This window comes from Piliocolobus tephrosceles, chromosome 3 (genome assembly GCF_002776525.5).
Source record: "Piliocolobus tephrosceles isolate RC106 chromosome 3, ASM277652v3, whole genome shotgun sequence".
Lineage (NCBI taxonomy): Eukaryota > Metazoa > Chordata > Mammalia > Primates > Cercopithecidae > Piliocolobus > Piliocolobus tephrosceles.
Window position 1 is genome coordinate 92,174,814 of NC_045436.1, and position 23,085 is coordinate 92,197,898.

Sequence of the window (23,085 nt, forward strand, 5' to 3'; positions counted from 1 at the left end):
CTTAAGTACATATGAAAAGGAATTGAAGTGACATGCACTACTAAAATGTACAAAAATCCAATGTAAGGAAAAGTTAAATTGAAAAACGCTGAGCAGAAACCATTTAGAATAAATGAAGAAAGCAACGTGGGTCCTGGAAACCTGTGTTGAATGAATCATACAATAGAGCTTACAGAAAGTTCTCAGCCTCCAGACAACCAAGTCAAAGAGGAACAAGCTGGTTTCATCAGTCAGTAAAGGGGTGTGTGTAAGTTCATCCATAAGTGCAGACTTATTTTTGAAACTTAATTCCGGGAAGAATTTACTGCATGAACACTTAAGAGAAAGGAGACATTTGGCAACAGCTTTATAAAAGTACCTACATGTCATTCACAGACTAAGCTATAAAGGTAGTCACCACCATTGTAGCCTGTATAAATTAATAGACAACAGGGAGAGGAGAAAAAAGAAATGGGTTAAGGTATGAACATATGCACTACCACACAAACAGGGAAATACGAATACTGGCAACCGTCCTTGTTTTTGCAACTGGTTAAAAGGCTAGAGTTATAATTTACTAAATCTAGCACTCCCAGTGATGTGAGAGGTTCCAGTTTCACTTCTTCCCCTTGATTCCTGGACCCATGTGACCTGTCCTTGGGTGAAACAACACCATATATTGGTTATTGATTCAGAGAATATACCATTTTCTCTACACCAGTATTCGTGCCTCATGTCTTCCAGCTGGCTCTAAAACGGAATATGTAATAGATTATTGCTTTGCTCTATAAGACCAGCTGCTCCAGGGTTATGGTATGACCAATGAATCCTGTGGGAAATGCCCTGTCCTATAGCATCCTTGGCCAGAGGCAGTGTTGTATGGACTAATGTGGGTGAATTAAGCTTTCAGCAAGTCCACAGACAGTATTGTTAAGAGAAGCACAGCAAGGGAGCCAAACCTACATCCAGAACAAATGTCCATTCCAGGGAGAAAAATTGCTACAAATCCAAGATGAAAGAGGTTAACTATGAACAGCCAACAGGAGGTTAGCTGTTCCACCCTCATCCCTCGGGATTAGAGCTAAATGAAGGGCTCACTATGCTGGCGTTTCAAGCATTTGATGATGGTGGTAGTCAGATCTGCTGTGGTGAGGGGAACTTCATGTGGTTGAGTCCATGCATAATAACCTCCATCTTTGTCACCATGGCTACTTTTCTCTTGAACTCATTGAGGAACAATAGTGAGAGTAGGGAGACAGGAAAACTGACATGTGTGGTACTGGTCTTTTGCCAGCTGATTATTGAGAGGGTGTCTTCTGTAGTGGGAGCCCTTTGGTGGACATTTACATGGGGCACAAGTATCCTGATATCATAAACGCATTCTGTGAGGTCCATCCATATCCATACGTGTATCTCTACCCTAAACCTCCTTGTCATTATCCTTCAACCTTGTTCCTTTCAATTTCCTCATCATCTAACACAACCTTTCAGCTCTGTCTTTGAATTGCACTGTGATTGTCTTTCCTTGTAGGCAAAGTATACAATTTGAGTTAACACTTAAAGTCTATTTATTGGGAGGATTTATCTTCTCACTTGTTTTTCATGGCTGACAGTGAGGAGAGCTCCAACGCTATATCAGTTTATGTATGACAGTGTATTATACATAAACATCAGTAAATCAGCCTTGGACATTTTCTGTCCTGTCCATAGAGAAATCCCCATGACACTGTATATGTGGGTCTAAGGAGATGTGGCATCACAGCAAGACTAGCAGGAGAGTTTGAGCCACTTGCTCGTGAAACTCTCTTATGCCTTTAGCAGTTGCTTAAGTCTGATCTTGTATATGCCTCTTCAACTTGATTATGGAGAGCTGCTATGCACATCTAAATTTTCAAATAGGTCAATCAAGTCGCATCTGATTCAGATGGGTAGCTCAGGTCTCATACATAATCAGTTGATTTCCTATGTCTAGACACTCAATCTCTAACAGTACCAAATAACAACCACTAGGTGAGGTTTCTCAAGGAAAATAGATATTTGCCAAAGAGATATGACTTTACCCTCAAGTCTGGGGTCTGTACTATGATAATCTTATTCAGGAGTTCCATAGGATCAATATGGCATCCTGATTTGCCACAGTCACTCACTCTACAGTCCCAAGGGCTAAGTGGCAAGAGAGGTTTATTCTTTAAACTGAACTGGCAAAAGAATGTTCTTTTGTTTGGGACCTTCCTTAAATATAAAGCCTATGGTTTATCAATAAGGAGGAAGGAAGAATACCAGTTAATTTGTCTGTGTAATACTGAAAGTCTACCAAATATTTGTGCCTCTTTCTTCCTAGAACTGGATGCAAGAAGGTACAGCAAACTGACTTTCACAATTTGAAGGGGATATCTCAATATACTCCAGATCTCTAGACCCCCAGAAACATCAGTGAGCTAGTAGATCTCTGAACTTTTATGGAATTTTTCTCTTATCCTTAGTCACATGTAAGCCTTACCAAGGCATCTTGTATATTCGCTAATTTATGCTCAGCAGATTCATTGACTGGTTGCCATCAATTACATGGCTATGGTCGATGTCCTATGAAATGGTGAAATGATCAAGGTCCCTGAATATTAGGTTATGACACAGTACAGTCAGGGAGCCAATGTAGGAATTCTGCCACGTGCTGAGTAAGGTCTTCTCTAATTCTACATATAGGAACTTGGAAAATAAATACAGGATGAATGCTTGGACCTAGAATGAATACACTGAGATAGATTTCATCCAATATTCCATTTATCACCCAACCCTCTTAAGCTTTCCTTCTGATGGTTCGATTGTAGTGGTATTATACGTCCCTAGGCTATAGCTCAGAGACAATTCCAATAATCCCGAAAACATCTAACTATTTTAGTTTCTCCATTGTACATTTACCCTAGTGAATTACTACAGATCACTTTGGTGAATACTAAAAGGAAGCCTTGAGATGCAGTTTCAAAGAACTTGGCTTCAAGGGTTCCCAGCCTCCATTTGATGCAAGGGGCTTTGGGTCTATGAACCAACTCAGTTCTGGGAAGTAAGAGACTGTGAGACTGTGGTCCCTCAAGCCACACTTCTATTTGCCAGGCTTAGGATTTTCAATTATAATACATAGATGGAGTAAAACCTTAGTATACTGCCCATATATTAAAGCTGAAGCTAAAGGTCCTTGCAGATCAAACCATTCTGATTACTGATCTGGCCCCACGTAATTATGCCCACCTTGCCTCTTGGTTTATGCCTCTCCAATATCCTTTCAATTCTAAAGAGAGTATATCATGGAACACATTTCTACTTTCATCCCCAGATTACAAAGTATAGTTGCCATCTTGCTCTTTAGTGATGTGTGCTTTCTTACTAATATGTTTTGTAATGCCTTGGTACTAGGACTATCCCTGGAACGTAATTAGGAGTGATACACTATGGGGTTGAGTGAGCAGATCACCCTCACAAATCCATTCTAATATTTCTATCTCTAAATATCTGTATATCTTCATCCACATTATACTAATTTCTAACAGCTTGATTTCCTTTAGTATAGGTCAACACTGAGTCCAGGTACCAGCCAACCAACTGAACAAATGGTCATAACCAATCCCACCTACCAGAACTAGCACAATTACCAGAGTCTCTGGTAGATGAACCCACATTAATGTTTGACCCAAAGGAGATATATTCCTTTCTTCTTCCTTCATTTAGCACTTAAGAATCCATTTGCACACATATTCCATTAGCTTCTGTTGATATAAGTTAGAAAAAAGAATTCTACAATTCTGTTGGTGTGTAAGTCCATTCTCATGTAGGTATAACTTGGTCAGACTCTCCTTCTGCTATTTAGGCACTTCTGCCACACAGCCTAAGAGAAACATGAAGCTTCTTAATGCTTTTTATTTTCCTTTTGTTTTTGTTGTTTGTTTGTTTTTGGATTTTTTATATGTGTGTGTTTTTTTTTTTTTTTGGTAAACAGCATAAATAGGCTTTATTTTTATTTATTTTTTAACTTAACATACAGCAACACTGATATTTTGTTTGTTCTTTATTTTATAATTTTAACAAATGTATGGAACTGTGTAACAAACACCCTGATCAGGATACAGAACAAATTTCCCTCTCAGCACTGCTTTAGATGCATATCACAAATTTCCTGAAGAAAAAGTTTTCCAGGCAGGGCTCAGTGGCTCACGCCTTTAATCCCAGCACTTTGGGAAGCCAAGGCGGGCGGATCACTTGAGGTCAAGAGTTCGAGACCAACCTGGCCAACATGGTGAAATCCCATTTCTACTAAAAATACAAAAATTAGCCAGGTGTGGTGGCATGCGCCTGTAGTCCTAGCTGCTTGGGAGGCTGAGCCACAAGAATCGCTTGAACCTGGGAGATGGAGATTGCAGTGAGCCAAGATTTCACCACTGCACTCCAGCCTGGGTGACAGAGCGAGACTCTGTCTCAAAAAAAAAAAAAGAAAGAAAGAAAAGCGGTTTTCCCCATCCATACTGCCAATAAATGAAGCTTTGTTTCAGGGCCATGTTAACACGGCAAGTATCTAAATAACATTGATTAGGATAGTGTATACTATGAGGATATCAAATTTTAAGGTGATTTTAAAGTTTTAAGGTGGTTTTAAAGCTTAGTTCTTATATAGGAATCTTGGCATATTAGTAGGGCATATATATCCCAGGGGATCTAAGGGAAAGTTGCAATAAGGAGGAATTTTACCTATTATTTTAAACTAGGTAACTCAAAAGCTCTTCCAATGTTGGACCCAAATCCTTGTGCTATAGGATTCTTTTGGATCTAATTATTCTGCTGGAAGCTGGATGAGAAAAAAATCCTGGGCTACTTTGTTTTGTATGATCATTGTTGCTCATTTACAGTTACTGCTAGAGTCAGAAAGAAAGATTGGATAACAAGGGTCTTGGATTAACTTTTGCCAACCTACCACATTCCAGGGGTTCACAGTACCTAAGTTAAGATCCTTTTTGAGTCAGGAAAATGCAATCATTTGATTTTCAGCACTTATTGTGATTCTAATCATTGAGCTGTAGTCTTTTCTAAAGAACAAGATAAGCCAGATGATCAAGGTTCTTTTCATTTTGCAAAAGGTAGATATGAATGTCTTTGTGAGAGGGTGGTTGGATTCCTGTCCTCCAGTAGAATTGGATGTTCTTAGCAGGAAGTAGAAGCTGAAGCCGTCTTGGGATAGGAATGAACAAACTCACTGGAATCCTGTTTGAGGAAATGTGGCAGGACAGGGACTAATATCTGTGTGAGGTGAGTTTCTGAGTACCAGCTTTGAGAGACCTGCATAATGGATATAATATTCAAGCCACAAAATCTGGAGGCCAAAATATAACTCTTTATATTTTTCAATGACAGTATAATCTCTATCTCAAAATACCATTTCATCTGAATGAGGGAAAGCTTGACCTAGTTAAATCTAAGCAGATTCCAGTAATAAAGGGTCTTCCTCATTAATTCTTGGCTTTCTTGGACTTCTCCTGAGGAGGACAGGTGCAGGGCTTCCACAGAGGGATCACGGTTCAACAGCTCTGATTCATCCCTTGTGTTCTTGGGATCTTTATCCAATCTGAATGGATGTGGGAAGTGCTTATTTTTTATAGTATGTAAGTCCTCTGTCATGAATCTTTCACGGGGCTTTGCATTCTGAAAAAATAAACGAACGTAAAACCAACCAACCAACCAATCCATGCCCTTGGCTGAAATCTACCTCTCAAAACGATTAAATCTACTTTTGTTTACTGCTATTTCCCTAGTGCCTAGAATAGTGTCTGGCACATAGTAGGCACTCAATAAATATTTGTTGACTATCTGAATGAATGAGTGAACAGAGGAATGAATCAAAGTGTAGGTTTTCACTTGCTCTTTTTAGACCTAGTGATCCCAGCAGAAAAGTAATCAAATGAGCAGCCACACACCGTGGAGATAGATAAGGAAGTACCCTGGGCAATGGAAAGTAGACTCATAAAAAAAAAAAAAAAAAAAAAAAAAAAAAGAGTGAGTAAAATGAGATTCAGACAGGTGTCACTTAGTGTTGAATCCAGGGAAGACAGACACACATAAACTACATTTGGAAATATTAATTTTCATGTTAAAAAAAAGCTTTAACTCTAAGCAAGTTGCTCGATCTCTTTGGGTCATTCGCCTCTTTCGTAAATTGAGATGACCAAAAATTAATGAATGAAATTTAGCTGAATATAATTTTCAACATCTTTATGAAAGTATAATTCACAAATAATAACATTTAACCATTTTAAGTGTATAATTAAAGTTTTCCTCCCTCTTAAATAGCTTGAATCCATTTCTTATTAAATATGTAGTTGGCAGTGAATATTTTAGAGCAACAACAGCATCTTCTATAGTTATCTTTTTTGTTCATGGTCTTGGTCAGGTATTAATAACAGTGTTATGCTGGCCTTATAAAATGAACTAGGAATGTCTTTTATATTTTTCTATTAGCTATATAAATATCCCAGAAATTACATATTTCCAAAGAATTTGGTGGAAATAGACTACAACCACATCTGAATCTGGTACCTTTTTTGGCAATAATAGACAAATTTTTCCACTTATTCTTAACTAGAAATTGCTTTTTTCTTCAACCAGTTTTAACCATCTATTAAAAATTATTCTAGAAAATGTAGTTCATATAAGTTTTCATGTTTTAAAATTGGATTTGTACATCATAGTTTATTATACTTCTGAAGTCTTAATCATAACAGTGTTTTTATTCCTTTTCCCATTCTGAAAAGAATCCTTTTTTTCATTAGATTTTCCTGAAAGCCACTGTACTGACTTTTTAAACAACTAGCTTTTTCTATTTATCTACTTTTTATAAATTATTATTTTTTTAAAAAATTATGTTTATGTATTCCCCCAACTTCCTAAGTTTCAGTTTGTCCAGTTTGTCTCTCTTTTTACTTATTTGAAATAAAAATCACATTTTATATTTCTTTGCTTTTATTATTAAAGATTATAAAGCTATAAATTTTCATCTAAACATAGTTTTGGTTGCATTAAGTCTGGAAATGTATTGGAAAATGACAATAAGATGGTTTCTGAGTGCTATTGAAACTTCCAAGTGTTGGGCTGGGTGCAGTGGCTCAAACTTGTAAGCTCAGCACTTTGGGAGGCTGATGCAAGAGAACTGCTTGAGGTCAGGAGTTTGAGAGAGCCTGGGCAATAGTAGTGAGACTCCATCTCTACCAAAAATTTAAAAAAATAAAAATGAGCCAGGGATGGTGGCATGTGCCTGTAGTCCTAGCTACTTGGGAGGCTGAAGTGGGAGGATCATTTGAGCCAGGAGTTAGAGGCCACAGTGAGCTACAATCATGCCATTCCATTCCAGCCTAAGTAACAGAGTAAGACTGTGTTTTTAGAAAGAAAAAAAGGAAAGGAAAGGAAAAGAAAGAAATTTCCAAGTGGCTTAATAAAAAAATTTAATTTTGAATTAATAATTTAGAGTTTTTATGAGTTGTGGTCAAATAATTTTTTCCTTTTGAGGATTTGTGAAGTATCTCTTAAGTCTGCTATACTGTGAATTTTCAGAAATGTTCAGTAATAAGTTTAAATATATGTTTATTTCAGATAAAAGCTGAATGGTTTGCTAATAACTTTTTAAATAATTTTGATTAATAAACGATTTTATGTCATTTTTCTTTTGAGAGGGAGTCTCACTCTGTCACCCAGGCTGGAGTGCAATGGCGTGATCTCGGCCCACTGAAACCTCTGCCTCCCAGGTTCAAGCGATTCTCCTGCCTCAGCTTCCTGAGTAGCTGGGATTACAGAGGCACGCCACCATGCCCAGCTAATTTTTGTATTTTTAGTAGAGATGGGGTTTCGTCATGTTGGCCAGGCCAGTCTTGAACTCCTGACCTCAGGTGATCCATCCACTTTGGCCTCCCCAAGTGCTAGGATTCAGGTGTGAGCCACCGTGTCCGGCCATCATTTTAATTTTTAAGTATGTTCATACTCAAATGTTTTTTCCCCTAGGAAAACTGTTTTTGAGTAAAATATTTTGAATAATTGTAAATCTACCCAACTCTATACCTTTTTTCTACCTTGTTTAAATTAGAAAGTGATGCTAAACAGACAACCAGAAAAAAAAAAATATAAGGAATAAGAGGAAAAGCCTACAGAAAAGATGCTTAATAAATTGCAAAGTGGTGCAGTCATAGAAAAATGTATACCTCTTGGGAAAGGTATTTGCTAGTGTCTGGATGGCTGCAAATGAAATCATAAGGTCTTTCAGAGTATGTTTTACCTTGGAAGTGAGTGGAATGTAAGAACAAGCAGAGAGTTACATTAACTATAAATAAATTTCAGCCTGAATATAGATATTGCCAGAATTAAAGGAAGATGGCATGACAACTCTTAGCAAAGTTTTCATTTAATTTCTGAAAGTGCCAAAGTGGTTCACAGGAACAGAGATACAATTATAACTGGTCATCTACCTCATGGTCACCTCAGGAGACCAGGCAAAAACTACCTGCTATGTAGTGGGCAAACCTACTTAACCCCACACTCAGAGTTCCTTCCACCGTGCTGTAAAGCTTCTTTAGCATATGCTTGTGGAGAAAATGGCTACTTTAAATAAGAAGCACTACTGAGAAATGTTCTTTACTCTGCATGTATCTTCAGAAATATTTGAAATTACCCACAATGAGAGACACAGGTGTGTCCAGAGCTCTTCAGTCAAGGATAAAGAAGATGGACCAAATAATGAAGGGTATGGGTTAGATAGTTTGTACAGGTTATCCAAATGAGGGACAGCCCTGGATCTGAGCACAAATCCTGGCTCTGAGTTTCCTGGGAGTAAAAGCAAAAAAGGATAATATGATGAGGTTCAGATGTCCATAATCAAATAAGAAGAAATATATTTCTTTGGCATGAAAATTAAAGTGTCTCTTGCTTTGAAATCATAGGACAACTTACTAATTGGGGCTTTAAGTAAAATAACATTAGATAGTGTAACAGACATCTTCAATAGCAATTTTTACACAATAATTATTTTCAAAATTACAAATAATTTATAAACCAATTATTTGTTTATAAATTTAACTACAAGAGAAGAAAAACAAAATCAGTCTTCTTTATAATATAGCACTTTTCTTTTAAAAAATAATTTAAGCATTATTAAGGGAATGTCATCACTAGAATATGGACTTCATTAATTTTCCTTTGTTTTAACTAAAAAAAATACTTTTTCTGCAATGTTGTATAATTTTTAGTTTGCCATACTTTGTTGAAATTGGATCACCGCATCATCTATTGGTGGCTCAGTTGGATATAGCCAGCTGAGTCGTCTTTGTCTATGGAAAAGCGAGCTACCTAGAAATTATGCATCTAAATGTTTAATGTTGCCCTGCAAAGCTGTGACATCGCTGAGTCTCTTTCTCTTGATTATCCAGGCTCAGATTCCCTAGACAGAAGGTGTGGTTAGCACTTGATCCTAATCAAAGAACCAAAAATACTTGGATATAGTTCATTTTAATCTTAGTTGAAAAGATTGTGGATAGATACTTAGGAAAAACTGAAATCAGCATAATATCGTCTCTTCAAGTGCAGTCCAGCTTTTAGAATGGTAACTTGGATTTCGGCCTCCTTGTAATTCTCCTTGATGAAAACAGAAGGATTTCACAGCACAGAAAGCAGAGGTTTATGAGTCTGGGTATGGACAGACACACAAGAGAACTCTGTTCATCGTCTTCAAAGTGATGCAGCGATGGCAAGACTGCTGCTGTGGCCACATGTAATATAGCCTGTAGCTCTTTAAAGAGGATTAGCTTTAGCGCGCTGGGAGCATTCAATGCTGGATTTCATGTAGAGCAGAATATGCTAATGAAATGTAAATGTCTACGGCAAACATTGCGTAATATAGAAAACCTTCAAAACTGAGCTTTGTCTCTTGCACGGTGGGAAACCAAACTTTATCATATCGAAAAAAGTAAAAAAGAAATAACTTTATACTTTTCTGTCCTATGTATCTGCTTCTAAAAAAAAGTGAAGTTAAATGCACACACATACATATTTATACTTAAATTAAATTTCAATGTTAGTAGAAAAACTAATTTCAGTCATTCAAAAATATCTTACCAGATCTATGCCCTGGGGTGGATGTAAAATAATTTATCTTTGAAGAAAAAAAATACACATAATATGGATTTTCTTAAACAAACACTATTATTAAGATTACAAAGGGCTTACAGAGTAGATTCCCCCCAACCCTTTTCACCTTAAAATTTCTTATTTGTGATTTCCACTTTGTGCCTGCGCAATGTCCTTCTACTCAATGTTGGGAAATGCTACATCTTCATAATTTTCCACATAGTGCTTTTACTACTTCATGGGAAGTCGGTATGAGATTTGATCAGTTTCTTAAAACTGCACATGCACTTAGTTAAGATATCAAAGTTGTTTTCATTTTAGTATTAGAATTTCAGAACACATTTGGTATTAGGAAAGTGAATTCACTATAAAATGTGTGATTTGCAATCCATGTAACGATGTGTGGCATCTTTGAATTCACGCACGTGGTTCCCAAAGATTGAAAGCCTAAAGACTTTATCTCAATTGCTGGGAAATAAAGATCCCAGCAAACACATGGAACTGGGTGCTTAGTTACTAGCATTTCACTACTCTCAACCAAGTAGCTTAGGTTCTCTTGGTTTTTGTTGGTCGGTGGTGTGTGTGTCTGTGTGTGTGTGTGTTTTATATCTCAGTTTTGAAGGGTTTGTCTCTGTAGACATAGAGGGATGGTAATACATATTCATGAAAGTGTGTTCTTTCCAGTCCCTGTTAACGCTGACAAAGCCTTAGCTGTTTCACACAGCAAGCTGACTGGGATTGTGTGTGGGGGCTGCATGGCCAGATTAGTGCAAACAGCAAGCCCACTCTGCTGCTTGTTAGGCCTTGCCTTCCTGACAATTTCCCCAATTGTCGCTTGTGACAAGGCTGTCATTAGGTGATGGCTTCTTTTGGCCATTTTCAGATAAAGATAATTTCCTTAACTTCCATTTTATTTGACAACAAGCAGTTTGGGAGAGAAAGGAAGTGCTTCACTAGTATATAGATTAGGGTTTTGTCACTTCAAAGGCATCTTTGATCTAAAAATATGTGCTGTACCAAATTCATTATGTCTTTTTTAAAAGAGCTTTTAAATTTATTGATCTTCTCCTCAATTATTCTCTTTTTACGTCCAATAATGGTGTGTGAGATGGTAGTGTTGGTCAAAGCCTAAGGAGGAGTGTGGGGTGAATGCAGCCAACTGGTCACTTCTGAGGTCATTACAAGAACGAAACAACAGGTGCTTTTGTTTAGTGTTGATTCTTTTCTGAATCCCTGTGGGGACAAAGGCTTCTCTTCTATTTATTGCTCAACATAATGATATTGGTGCCAAGAGAATAAGACAAAATTATGTTTGTTATTACAGCGTAATGAAGTCACAGCTTGTACAAAAATTATGCCTATAGTTGCTTTCACCCTCACCTTTGAGGCCGCAGGTTTCTCCAGCCAGCATGGGAGTTCTGTGGAGAAAGAGCAAGAGACTTCTTTTATTGACCAACAATTTGACTTCCTCTAGAAGCAAGCTTACATTGTGCTGAAACTCAGCTTGCCAAAGTTCTTAGAATTGGATCATTTAAAAAATCATACTGAGAAGAAGAGAATAAGAATTCCTATGTGAAATGTACTTTAAAAACAGCACTATGAGCATTTATGGCTTAGACAGTAGGCCCCTTGTTTAGAAGGTCCACTTGTCCTCCTTTTGTTGTTGTTGCTGTTGTACACAATGGTTGTGTGGAATTACTATGTTTTAAACAACACCTAGGACAAAGGGGTGTACAGTTTACATCCAAACTATCATGATAAGCCATTGTCTCCTAAAACTTCACATATAATAACCAATTTAGGACAGAACAAGCTACTCATTTCCACTCCTGCAATTAGGAAAAGGAGGTGAAAATAAACACCTTCATTTCATTGTTTTGGTCTAAATGTTATGTTTCTTGCCTCTTGATAGTCTACTTTATAATTTAGAATGATCTAGATGCTTTTGATATTTACTAAGTTCATTTTAGCAAAGAGTTTCAAAATCTTATACATTGAAGAAAATATGTAATTTTAAAGCATGACCTCAGGCTCCTAAAAGCAATGACAATTGCTTCTTTTGAAAAATCACTTTTCTGAATTTTCAGAAGCTAGTATAACACAATGCCTTTCATTTTGCCAAACTAGTTTAGAGGTCTGGGACTCTAACCGCGGGCCTTCAATCCACAGTAAACTGTAGATAAAAACAGCCCTCACAGCAATATCAGAGCATTTTCTGTATGTCATATTCTTTTATCCTTACTAAGAGGTAAATACAATTGTTAGCTCAATTTTACAGATGAGAAAGTGAGACACAAAGGCGTTAAGTAACTTGCCCATTCTCTCATATTGCAGTAAATGTCAGAGCTAGAATTCAGACTTGGGTACTTTAGATCCAAAGCCTCTGCTCTTATTACTGGGGCCCAGAATACATGGGACCTGGAATACCTACATATGCCTTTCCTGATTGCTCCTGTTACAGAACAAGTAAATGTTAGTTCTCTTCTCCACTTTCATCCTTTCAGGTCCCCAGTCCTACAAGTCCAAGCAAGTGGGCCAAGAGATTGCAGCAAAGGAGAGGTGCCAGAGAGGAATCTTATCTTCTGTCCTGGTTTCTCCGGCTTTCCTCCTGCCTGCAAATTGAACACAGGGGAACTGACATCCTGAGACCTGGTAAATTCAGACAGTGGGGTTCATGGTTCATCGTATCCTTTGAAGGATTCCTCCACCACTTCATTCAAGATATCTGATGTGATTTCTCTTGACTTTATTTTATTTTAACTAGAAAGCCCTGGTTTTGATTATTTTTTTAATTTTTGGTGAAATCAGTACATGCAATTTTGAAGAAAGAAAGAAGTAGACTTTGAAGGAGAATGTTTTGGAGATAGATCTCTGTGTCATCTTAGAGTTCACCTGCTTTGTGACTCATGAATGCACTACAGAAACTGGCAGAGAGCAACACCCTCAGCCTGCCTCGGAAGAGACAAAAGTAAATACCCGTCTCAAAGAGATTGCACTGAAATATGATATCAGCTGCAAGAGAGGGCCATCTCCTCCGGTCAAATGAGAAAAATCATATTATCCTCACTGTGGTATACAAATAGCTTGTAAGCCACATTCTCCATTTGAATGATAACAATAAAGTGCTAACCTCGCTGCTGCAGGCCAGCCTGATCCCATCTCCAAACACAAACACTTCTGCCTGGGTTTTGGCTGGGGGCTGTGCTGTGGCCTCCCAACCCCCACCGCTTCCCCCCCTTCTCCCCCCACCCCCGTTAATTGGCTGAGACCACCAGAATTTGGAGGACACAGATGTCACTGATAGTTTTCCTAGGGAGCACATTCATGCCCATCTGTTGCAGCCTAGAAGGCTGTTCATATATCCACAAGGCCTTCATTTAATTCTTGTCAGAAAGTAATGTAAATCCAGTTTACCTCAGAGGTCGCAGGCGAGATTTATGCCAATGAGCCCCCTGCAATTTACACACACTGTAGTTGTATAGGATGAAAAGAAAGCCTTTCATGTTGGTGCATATTAACAAGAAAGCCTGCCTTCCGAGAGAGGCTTTTTGATTGAGGTTTCTCCTGATTTTAATACAGCCGATGCCAGTTGGTATACCCAGCTTTAGAAAAGAGGGAAAAAAATCTAATCTTTAAACTGAAGTTTCTTCTTTTATAAGATGTAAAAGAGAAAGAGTGAAATCCTAGCAAGTGGCACTGCCATGTCTTTAATTATCTGTTACTAGACAAAACTCCCTCGCACTTGGAGAAGACAGAGTGTGACAGGAGAGCACGTTCCAGCCTGAATTGCTGCGAGTGGAAGTCTAGGGAGAGCTCAGTTGCAAGCAATTATCTTTCCAATGTGAAAATAGTGGAACTGATCAGTTGAATTAGACTTCTGACTTTTTGGCTGTCTCTTTCTAGGATAGTTAGAGAAAAGTATGAAGTTTGATTAACTTGATTTGGACCAGGCTAGGTAGAAATTGATTCATCAGTAAATTGGAAGATGACATATGTGATATATACATAGAAAATAATTCATAGAATTATCTTATTGGCAGTCTAAGAGCATTAAAAAGGACTTGGGTTACATCTTTCAATGTATTGATACATTTTGAAATATTCAAGACTGCGTCAGCAGGCTGGAAGGCAAATGGTTTTAAAAGCACTCATGGGGTCAAAGTCTTCTGGAAATTCTGAATACACACCTTATTTAGTATGTGACCTTGGGAAAGTTACTTAACCTCCATGACCCTCAACTTTTTCATCTCTAAAGTGGGGATCATAAAGCCAATATCATAAGGTTTTGTGTCTGAGGTGCACAGCACAGCACCTAAAGTACAGAAAGTATTTAACCAATAGCAATTTTCCCTCTCCATCTTGTCTTTTGGTGGTACCTGTGACAGCAAATTACGGATTTAAAATGTTAGTTAATTTAGTTCAAAACCTCTAAGCATTCAACCCACCAGACTACTTTTTCATATTTAAAAAATGTTTAAAGATCAATGAAATTGGAGATTTTCTTTCCCACGGTTTGGAATTTTTGTTGTCAGTTGTTTAATTTTTTAATTCGGTAGAAAGTAGAATAACAGAAGTGTGTTGGTTTCTGTAAAAGCAGGCATGGCTGCCATGCTCATTCACAGTTGTCGCCTCTGATTTCCCAAGATGGTGTTAATAGGGGGCGTGCTTCTCGTGTTTTTCTAGACAGTGCTCATTTACCCATACTAATGGCTTTGAAATACATGGTATGATTATTTTTGCACCACATTTAATTTTTTGTTTGTATTTTGATTAAGATAACATTACAGTTCGGCTGTGATTTCTAATACACGCTAACAGGACAATGAGGCACAGTAACCTAGAAGTATTACATGATATGGATGTAGGTGGAATGGGGCCCTGTTTAAAAATACATGTGTTGTTGGCAACACATTAAGCAGGTACTCCAAATATGCATAATCTGGACTTACTTACAGAATTGGATAAAGCAGTAGCTTCATTTTGCAGAGTAGTGGTCATATTAGGGAGGCTAAAGCCCAATTTTGTTGGTCATCTTAACCAGGGAAGAGGAGATTTCAAATAATTTCAGAACGGGCTCTTGCTGCCTCTCAAAATTCATCAAGGCCATTCCTTTTTCTTGGGGTCCTCAAAACAGAATTCTTAAATATTTTTATTATTAAAAATTTCAAATATGTTGTTACAAAAGTAAAGGAGGCAATGTAAAAACTTCATGTACTCTTATGTAGCTTCAACATTTAGCAGTCCATAGCCAATCTTGACTAATTTACATTTTTAATTTTGCCCCACCTCCATGCCTCAAATTCTTTTGAAACAAATCTCAGACTTCATATAATTTCATTTCTAAATATTTCAGAATGTATCCCTAAACAATGTGAATTTTTGGAGTTTCACTCTTGTTGCCCAGGCTGGAGTGCAATGGTGCAATCTCGGCTCACTGCAACCTTTGTCTCCCAGGTTCAAGCAATTCTCCTGTCTCAGCCTCCTGAGTACCTGGGATTACAGGCATGCTCCGCCATGCCCGGCTAATTTTGTATTTTTAATGGAGATGGGGTTTCTCCATGTTGGTCAGGCTGGTCTCGAACTCCAGACCTCAGGTGATCCACCCACCTGGGCTTCCCAAAGTGCTGGGATTGCAGGTGTGAGCCACCACGCCCAACCGATATGAACTCTTTTTAAATATAACCACACTACTTTTATCTCACCTTAAAAATTAACACTAATTCCTTAATATCAGTTATTATATCATATATTATCAGTCAGAAATCATGGGACTTTGATTTTTAAAAAAGGAAGTTGATTATTTGAGTCTCATATTACAAATTAGCTGTTTTTGCTTCCAAGACACAACAGTTTCATGAGGACTCTTAACGACTTTCATCATGGATTTACATGGTTGACACGTTTTGCGATATGTGGTAGTAACTTTTAGAATGAGAATGTGTCACCTTGTTGAAAAATAAAAATCACACCATCATTACGCTCCTACTCCATCTTCATTGATTCATTTGGATAAGTGTTTTCCAAACTTATTGGTCAATGAAATTTTATGTGGATGGCCATCATATAAAACAGATGGAAATGAAATTGCTCTGGGGCCATGCTGCCAACCAGTCATTTGGCCTACTCTTTCCTCACGTGGGGCATTGCAGGTTTTGATATGTGAAATGCTTTCTTAAGTGTATGCTATTTTCCCATTATGATTTCAGGGTAGGACAAATTGCTGTGTGAAATAGTGTTAAGAATAGAAGATTGCACATATAGCCGACATCGAAAAACAAGCAACAGTACAATATTTACTTTTCAAGCTTCCTACCAGCAAAAATAATCTTTCACTTAAAGTAATTAAAATGTTTATTGTAATGGGAAAAGTCCACTGTGCTTATAAATAACCATCCCACTTCTCAGTTGACTACACTGGGGCCTCCTGGGAGGAGATGTATTTGCTTCCTGTCAGGGCTAATCTATAAATGCAATCACCACTTAGACCTCATCAGTTCTTTTCTTCCTCTTCATTGGTCCCTCTGGACTTATATTGTAGCTCGAATAAGGTCAAATTAGGATACTTTTTCCCCAGAAAAGTACAGCAGTGGCTATTTCAGTGTTTTAAAATTTGAGAATCAAGCCTAAGAGTCATGTCTTTAAATAAACTACAATATACATATCTGTCATAGAATCAACATTCTGTTAAAATAATGATTTCTGCTTGTCAGTATGATGATCAGTTTCTTCTCTGCAAAAAGCAGGACACAGAGTGGTCTCAGGTAAAACCACAGTGGCCTTAAAAGTTTGTGTCTAACTTCTGGCACATAATCCTAGTGAGTTGCTATTTGAACTCTGACAAATCACTGAACTTTTGACTTAATCTTCAAACGGGAGCCATATTCCTTTCTACCTTCCTCACTGTAATCTTATACAAGTGATATCATCAACCTGGTTCCATTTTCTTTGTCAAGATCTAATAATAAATACCTTTTCTTCTAAATACTATAATAGTAGGAAGGATGGAATGAATTCTCCAACTTTCCTAAATTTAAGTAAACTCATCCTGTGGGTCAGAATGTTGCTTTGGAATTTTTTACAAGTTGAATTATAAAATTATGTTTACTTCTCGAATGAAGTTGTTTCTGTGGGTTGAAAATATCTCTTCTGTTTGTCTGGTAACCTTCCAAATACCAAATATGTATACAACAGATACTCAGTAAATGCTTAAATACCATTGAGAAGTTTACAGATACAGTGCATCTTATTCGATGCATTGAACTGCTAAGTTAGCTATGAAAGCCAAGCATTAAGGAAAGAGCAGGAAACAATTATTTTTTACCAGTAATAGATTGTGTAGAAGCTAATGTGTTTCACTTGCCTATTTCGATTTACTCATTTTTTAAAAATTTCCTGTATCACACTGTTAGCTCTATACTGGCAAATATTCCTTCATTAGCTAAAAGCAAAGAATGGAATTAACACTAAGTCTCAGATCGCCATCCTCCTTATTAGAGAAAGGAGAAAATGAGAGTTCTTCCGCTTGAAGAGCTACCAAAGAAAGTAAGTAGAGTGGTTCAAAAACAATAATCATCCCCTAAGCCAGGTGATTGGCGCTCTGAGCACATTTGCTTTGCAACTGAGCCGCGTTTCACTCAGTCACATAACTCTTATAGAAAGTATAGAATCCTGAAAATCTAAAACTGTGCTCATTTTCCAAATCAGCCTGGTGAAATCTCGTTCTTGATTCTCAAATTCAGAATTTCAATTTTAAGTTTAAGGGCCTTAAAACTGCAAGTTATAGAGTGAATAGAAGAAGGCCTGGTTTTCTAATCAAGTCTGTTGGTCTCTGAAGGCTAGCTGTGCCAAGGTCTCTGTGCTTTGCACACACCATGAGGTGCTTAGGCGCCATGTCAAGAGGTAAGTCAATAAAAAATGAAATGTGCTATCTTTTCTTTGCAGACACGTTTTGGGTTTGTTCTCCTTAAGATCAGGCAGGACTAGTAGACTTCTGCTGTCGACTGCTAGTCCTACAGAGTCCCTTGCTGCTGGGCTGTACTTAGTTGTCACTCTGTGAATAGCTTGGCGTGTGGGTGTTTGCTGCCTTTGCGCCCACAAAGTGTGCGGACATCCAGGCGGTTCTCCATTACTGTCTCCTGGCTACTTGAGGACATGAGAGTCCTATTTGTTCCCAAGCCAGTAGGAGGCTTCCTGCCAAGACCCATCGGCTGCTGGTGACATGCACACGCTGTGTGAATCACACAGCCACATGGTGGACTTTCATTATGTCAGCCCAGGAGTGTGGTCTGCCAATCCCCAGGCCAGAGGCCCACCCCCAGGCGCCTTTGACATTTTAAGTATAAAATAAATAAAGAGCTTTGTGTGTGTCTCTGAGCAAAGGAGAAGATGAGGGGCTGTGGGTGTTTCTGTCTGATCTGTAATCCGATGGAGGCTCTTCTTTCCTCTCAGCCACTTCAGGGCGCACTTCTCTGATGCCTCAGACAGAGGCAGGCTGAGTGCTGAGAGGCAAACAGCTGATTAAACCAAGTTGGCTGGATGTGGTTTTTGTTTTTGTTTTTGTCTTGTTTTAAGCAAATGAAATTCACATCTTTTTCCCTGAAAAAGTCTAATAAGTGATCATAACATTTCAATTATTGAACAGAATTTCTATTCATTAATTGAATATGGATCCAGATAATTATCTAGGGGATAATCCCAATGGCAAAAACCGCAATTACTTTTGCATCAACCTAATATTACATGGCTTTATATTGGAAAAATATCAGGAACCTGAAGACTTTGCATAGTCAAGCAATTTTCTTTCTCAAAAACCTTAACGGTAATGAAACCAACAAGGAAACCAAATCCAGAGTAAACTAGGAGAAATTGGATGACCTCTTAAAAAATAAAATTTTATTGCTTGAAAACTTTATTGATAGCAATAACTGATACCTATGAAGCACTTACTACGTGCTAGGCAATTTTTTTGTGTTTTACATATGTTAATTCAGTTGATGCTTATAAAACTGTGAGATTGATCCTATTATTATCACCCCCCCCCCACTTTATTTTTTTTGAGACAGAATCTTGTTCTGTCACCCAGGCTAGAGTGCAGTGGTGTGATCTCGGCTCACTGCAACTTCCGTCTCCCAAGTTCAAGCAATTCTCCTGCCTCGGCCTCCCAAGTAGCTGGGACTACAGGTGTGTACCACCACGCCTGGCTAATAGTTTGTATTTTTAGTAGAGACAGGATTTCACCGTGTTAACCAGGATGGTCTCGAACTCCTGACCTCCTGATCCACCTGCCTCGGCCTCCCAAAGCGCTGGGATTATAGGCATGAGCCACTGCGTCCAGACTGTTATTACTCCTTTTTATAGATGACAAAACTGAGACATGATTTGCCTAAAGCTACTCAGCTAGTAAGTAGCAGAAATTTAAACCTAGGAAGCCTCACTGCAAAGTGTGTGTGCTTAACTTGGCTGTTTATTGATAATCAAAACAGTGAAACCACAATTCTTCATTTCAACATCTTCATTTTTCTGCTCCTGTTATTTCAGGGCCCCCGCATCTCATGTCTCCAAGACAGACTGCTCCTTTGTGGGCTATCTCTAACTTCAAAAGCTACATAGTTCTATGCAAAATAAATTAACTTTCCTGGCTGTGAAAATTGTAAATACAGATTTTAAAATACTCTATTGCCAAACGATCCTTAATCCGTACATTTCCTGGCCTCATCAAAATAATGCAATGTTTCACAGCCCCAACAATTTTATATTACAATATGCTTCATGCTGTTTTCATGTACGTACCACACCAACATCTGGACCCTTCCTCCTCCCACTCCATCCCTGGAGAGATGCAGCAGTTTGGGTATTCTGACTTTGTTGGTATAAACAGCACATTTCCATTGCCTCACCCACTGTAGCACAGACTAAATGGTCAAGGCTACTGCATTTCTTCTTCTGAAGATAAACTATTTCTCTTCCACCAAAATTACTCTTGCTGAGTTTCTCTCCAGACCTCTGGTACCATTTAGTGGAAAGCAAAGTGACCATGCATTTTCAGAATGAGTCAGGACTCTGCACTCTTATCCTGATCTTCTCTGTGTCATAGCTTTTGGAAATCACTCAGCTTACTCCTCTTCACCTCCATGACTCAGATTCTTTATCTAGAATATAGGTGGACACTATCTGCCTCTCAGAGAATACACCTTAAGTTGAAGGCTCTTTAAAGTTTAGGAAATCTTTTTTCCTACTTTATGACTGCCTCCTAGTATCATGATAGTTCTGGATTTGGGGGCATACGAAGTGAGTTTATGTGAGTGTTCTCTCATTTGGGGTGCAGAAATGCCGGGAAAACTTTCCTGGAAGTATCATTTTGAAGTTATCAGTGCAGGAGCCTAGAGCCAGGACCAGATGGCAGGCTTGACTCACCTTGACCTGAGATGTTGCTCTTCCAGCTATGTGGGCCAGGCTAATAATTCGTCAGATGTCACCATGGCTGATGGAGTGGGTAACTGTAGCTGGAGAATATGAGCAGCAGCCTCTGCAGTGATGGCCTTTTCTTTTTCCTATTTTTTCTCCTTCAGGCCGGGAGGTAACCCATTCATGACCCGGAACACTCTCATTGCACTTTCTTGAGAAGTCAAGTTTGGTAAACACGTTCAGCTGCAGTGAACTGGAGAGAGGAGGGTGGGACAGAAAGGCAAGAGAGACAGAGGGAAGGGACAGCTTTGGCATCCAATTTCCAATTTTAATAAATTGTCCTCAGACTGTAAGTGTTGATATGAAAGTGACATAGCAAAGACCTTCATTTTCACTTACAGAATTTCCTAAAATATATTTTGCTTTAAAAAAAAAATCAGACAATTCTTTTTTTTTTTTTTTATTTGTTTTTTTACAGAGTCTTGTTCTGTCACCAGGCTGGAGTACAGTGGCACGATCTTGGCTCACTGCAGCCTCTGCCTCCTGGGTTCAAGCAATTCTCCTGCTTCAGCCTCCCAAGTAACTGAGATTACAGGCACGCACCACCATGCCTGGCTAATTTTTGTATTTTTAGTAGATATGGGGATTTGCCATGTTGGCCAGGCTGATCTCAAACTTCTGACCTCAGGTGATCTGCCTGCCTCAACCTCCTAAACTGTTGGGATTACAGATGTGAGCCACTGTGCCTAGTCTTTTATTTCATTTTCTATGTAAATAGAATGAAAAGATACGTTGAATTTCTTGGCAATCTAGTGTTTCTCAAACTAATAGTTCAAACTGCTTTTATATCATCAATTATCTCAATAGACTATGCTTACCAGGGATCCCCAACATAAGATGAGGATCTCCTCCTCACAGTCTTTGTTCATGTCATTCTCCAACTGGTATTCTTTTACTCACTTCTGCATCCAGCAATTCCAAATCCCATTCCCTCTAGAATTTCCTGTGCAAGTGCCTCTCCCTGCTCTGAAAGCATATATCTTTTACCACCTCTCAATGCAGCCCTTGGTTCCAACCCTAAAAGCAGTAAATGATATTCATTACCTATCCAATACTTCCAGGCTTGGGTTTTCATTTTATTCTTTTTAATATTTTCTTCAAATGTGGAATAGATATCAATAATTTATAAAATAGATGTGATATACATGAAACATGATGAATCCCCATAGACCAAACCATCGATTTAAATAGAAAAACATACCACTTGCTTTGAAGTCTCCTCCATGTACTTCCTTTACATCTTCTTCCTACTCCCCTCAAGAAATCCAGAATTCTGAGTTTTACTTAATCATTACTTTTCTTTGTTATTTTATTATATACAGTCATCCATTGGTATCCATGGGAGATTGCTTCCAGGATCCCTAGGATACCAAAATTCTTGGATGCTTAAGTCTCTGATATTATAGAAAATGGCATAATATTTGTATATAACTTACATATATTCTTACTCATATACTTTAAATAATCTCTAGGTTACTTGTAATACCTAATATATGTAAGTGCTATGTAAATAGTTGTTATATTGTATTTTTTTATTTGTATCATTTTTATGGTGATTTTAAAAAATATTTTGCTTTTTTTTGTTTGTTTTTTTTGAGACGGAGTCTCACTCTGTTGCCCAGGCTAGAGTGCAGTGGTGCAATCTCGGCTCACTGCAAGCTCCGCCTCCCAGGTTCATGCCATTCTCCTGCCTCAGCCTCCCGAGTAGCTGGGACTACAGGCGCCCGCCACCACGCCTGGCTAATTTTTTGTATTTTTAGTAGAGACAGGGTTTCACAGTGTTAGCCAGGATGGTCTCAATCTCCTGACCTCGTGATCCGCCCGCCTCGGCCTCCCAAAGTGCTAGGATTACAGGCATGAGCCACCACACCTGGCCTTTTTAAAATATTTTGATCCACAGGTGGTTGAATTCATAAATGTGGAACCCACAGATACAAAAGGCCAACTGTATATTTGTATCCTGTAACAATATATTGTTTGGTTATGTTTGTAAATTTTATGCATGCATTCCTCTGTGACTGCTTTTTATATTTCTAAGATTTACCCATGTTGTTATGTGTAACTATAAGTTATTCATTTGTTTATTTTTTCGCAACGTATGAATGTACTTCAGTTTCCTTCCTTTCTCTCTCTTTCTTTCTCTCTCTCTCTTCCTTTATTTCTTTCTCTTCTTCCTTTCCTTTCCTTTCCTTTTTTTTCTTTCTTTCTTTTTTTTTTTCTTTTTTTTTTTTTTTGAGATAGGGTCTCATTCTGTCACCCAGGCTGAACTGGACTGCACTGGTGCAATCTCAGCTCATTGCAACCTCTGCCTACCAGGCTCAAGACATCCTCCTACCTCAGCCTTCTGAGTAGCTGGGACCACAGGTGCATGCCACCACACCTGGTTAATTTTTGTATTTTTTGTAAAGATGGAGTTTTTCCATGTTATTCAGGCTGGTCTTGAACTCCTGGGCTCAAGCGATCCACCTGCCTCAGCCTCCCAAAGTGCTGGGATTA

General features: G+C 38.3%; 1 protein-coding gene across 14 annotated transcripts in view; it reads left to right on the top strand.

Moving 5' to 3' along the window:
- The window catches only part of ALPK1 (alpha kinase 1), a 150,230-nt gene that overhangs the window by 27,538 nt on the left and 99,607 nt on the right, over positions 1–23,085 (top strand). For 12 of the 14 annotated variants that reach the window (XM_023219960.3, XM_023219950.2, XM_023219961.2 and 9 more), the window contains one exon: positions 12,630–12,777. The exons of 1 other annotated variant lie outside the window; for it this stretch is intronic. The gene's annotated coding sequence lies outside the window, so the exon portion shown is untranslated. Of the gene's footprint in view, positions 1–12,629; positions 12,778–19,245; positions 19,306–23,085 lie in introns of those variants that run through there. One more of the 14 variants, XM_023219959.1, reaches the window with a different exon arrangement.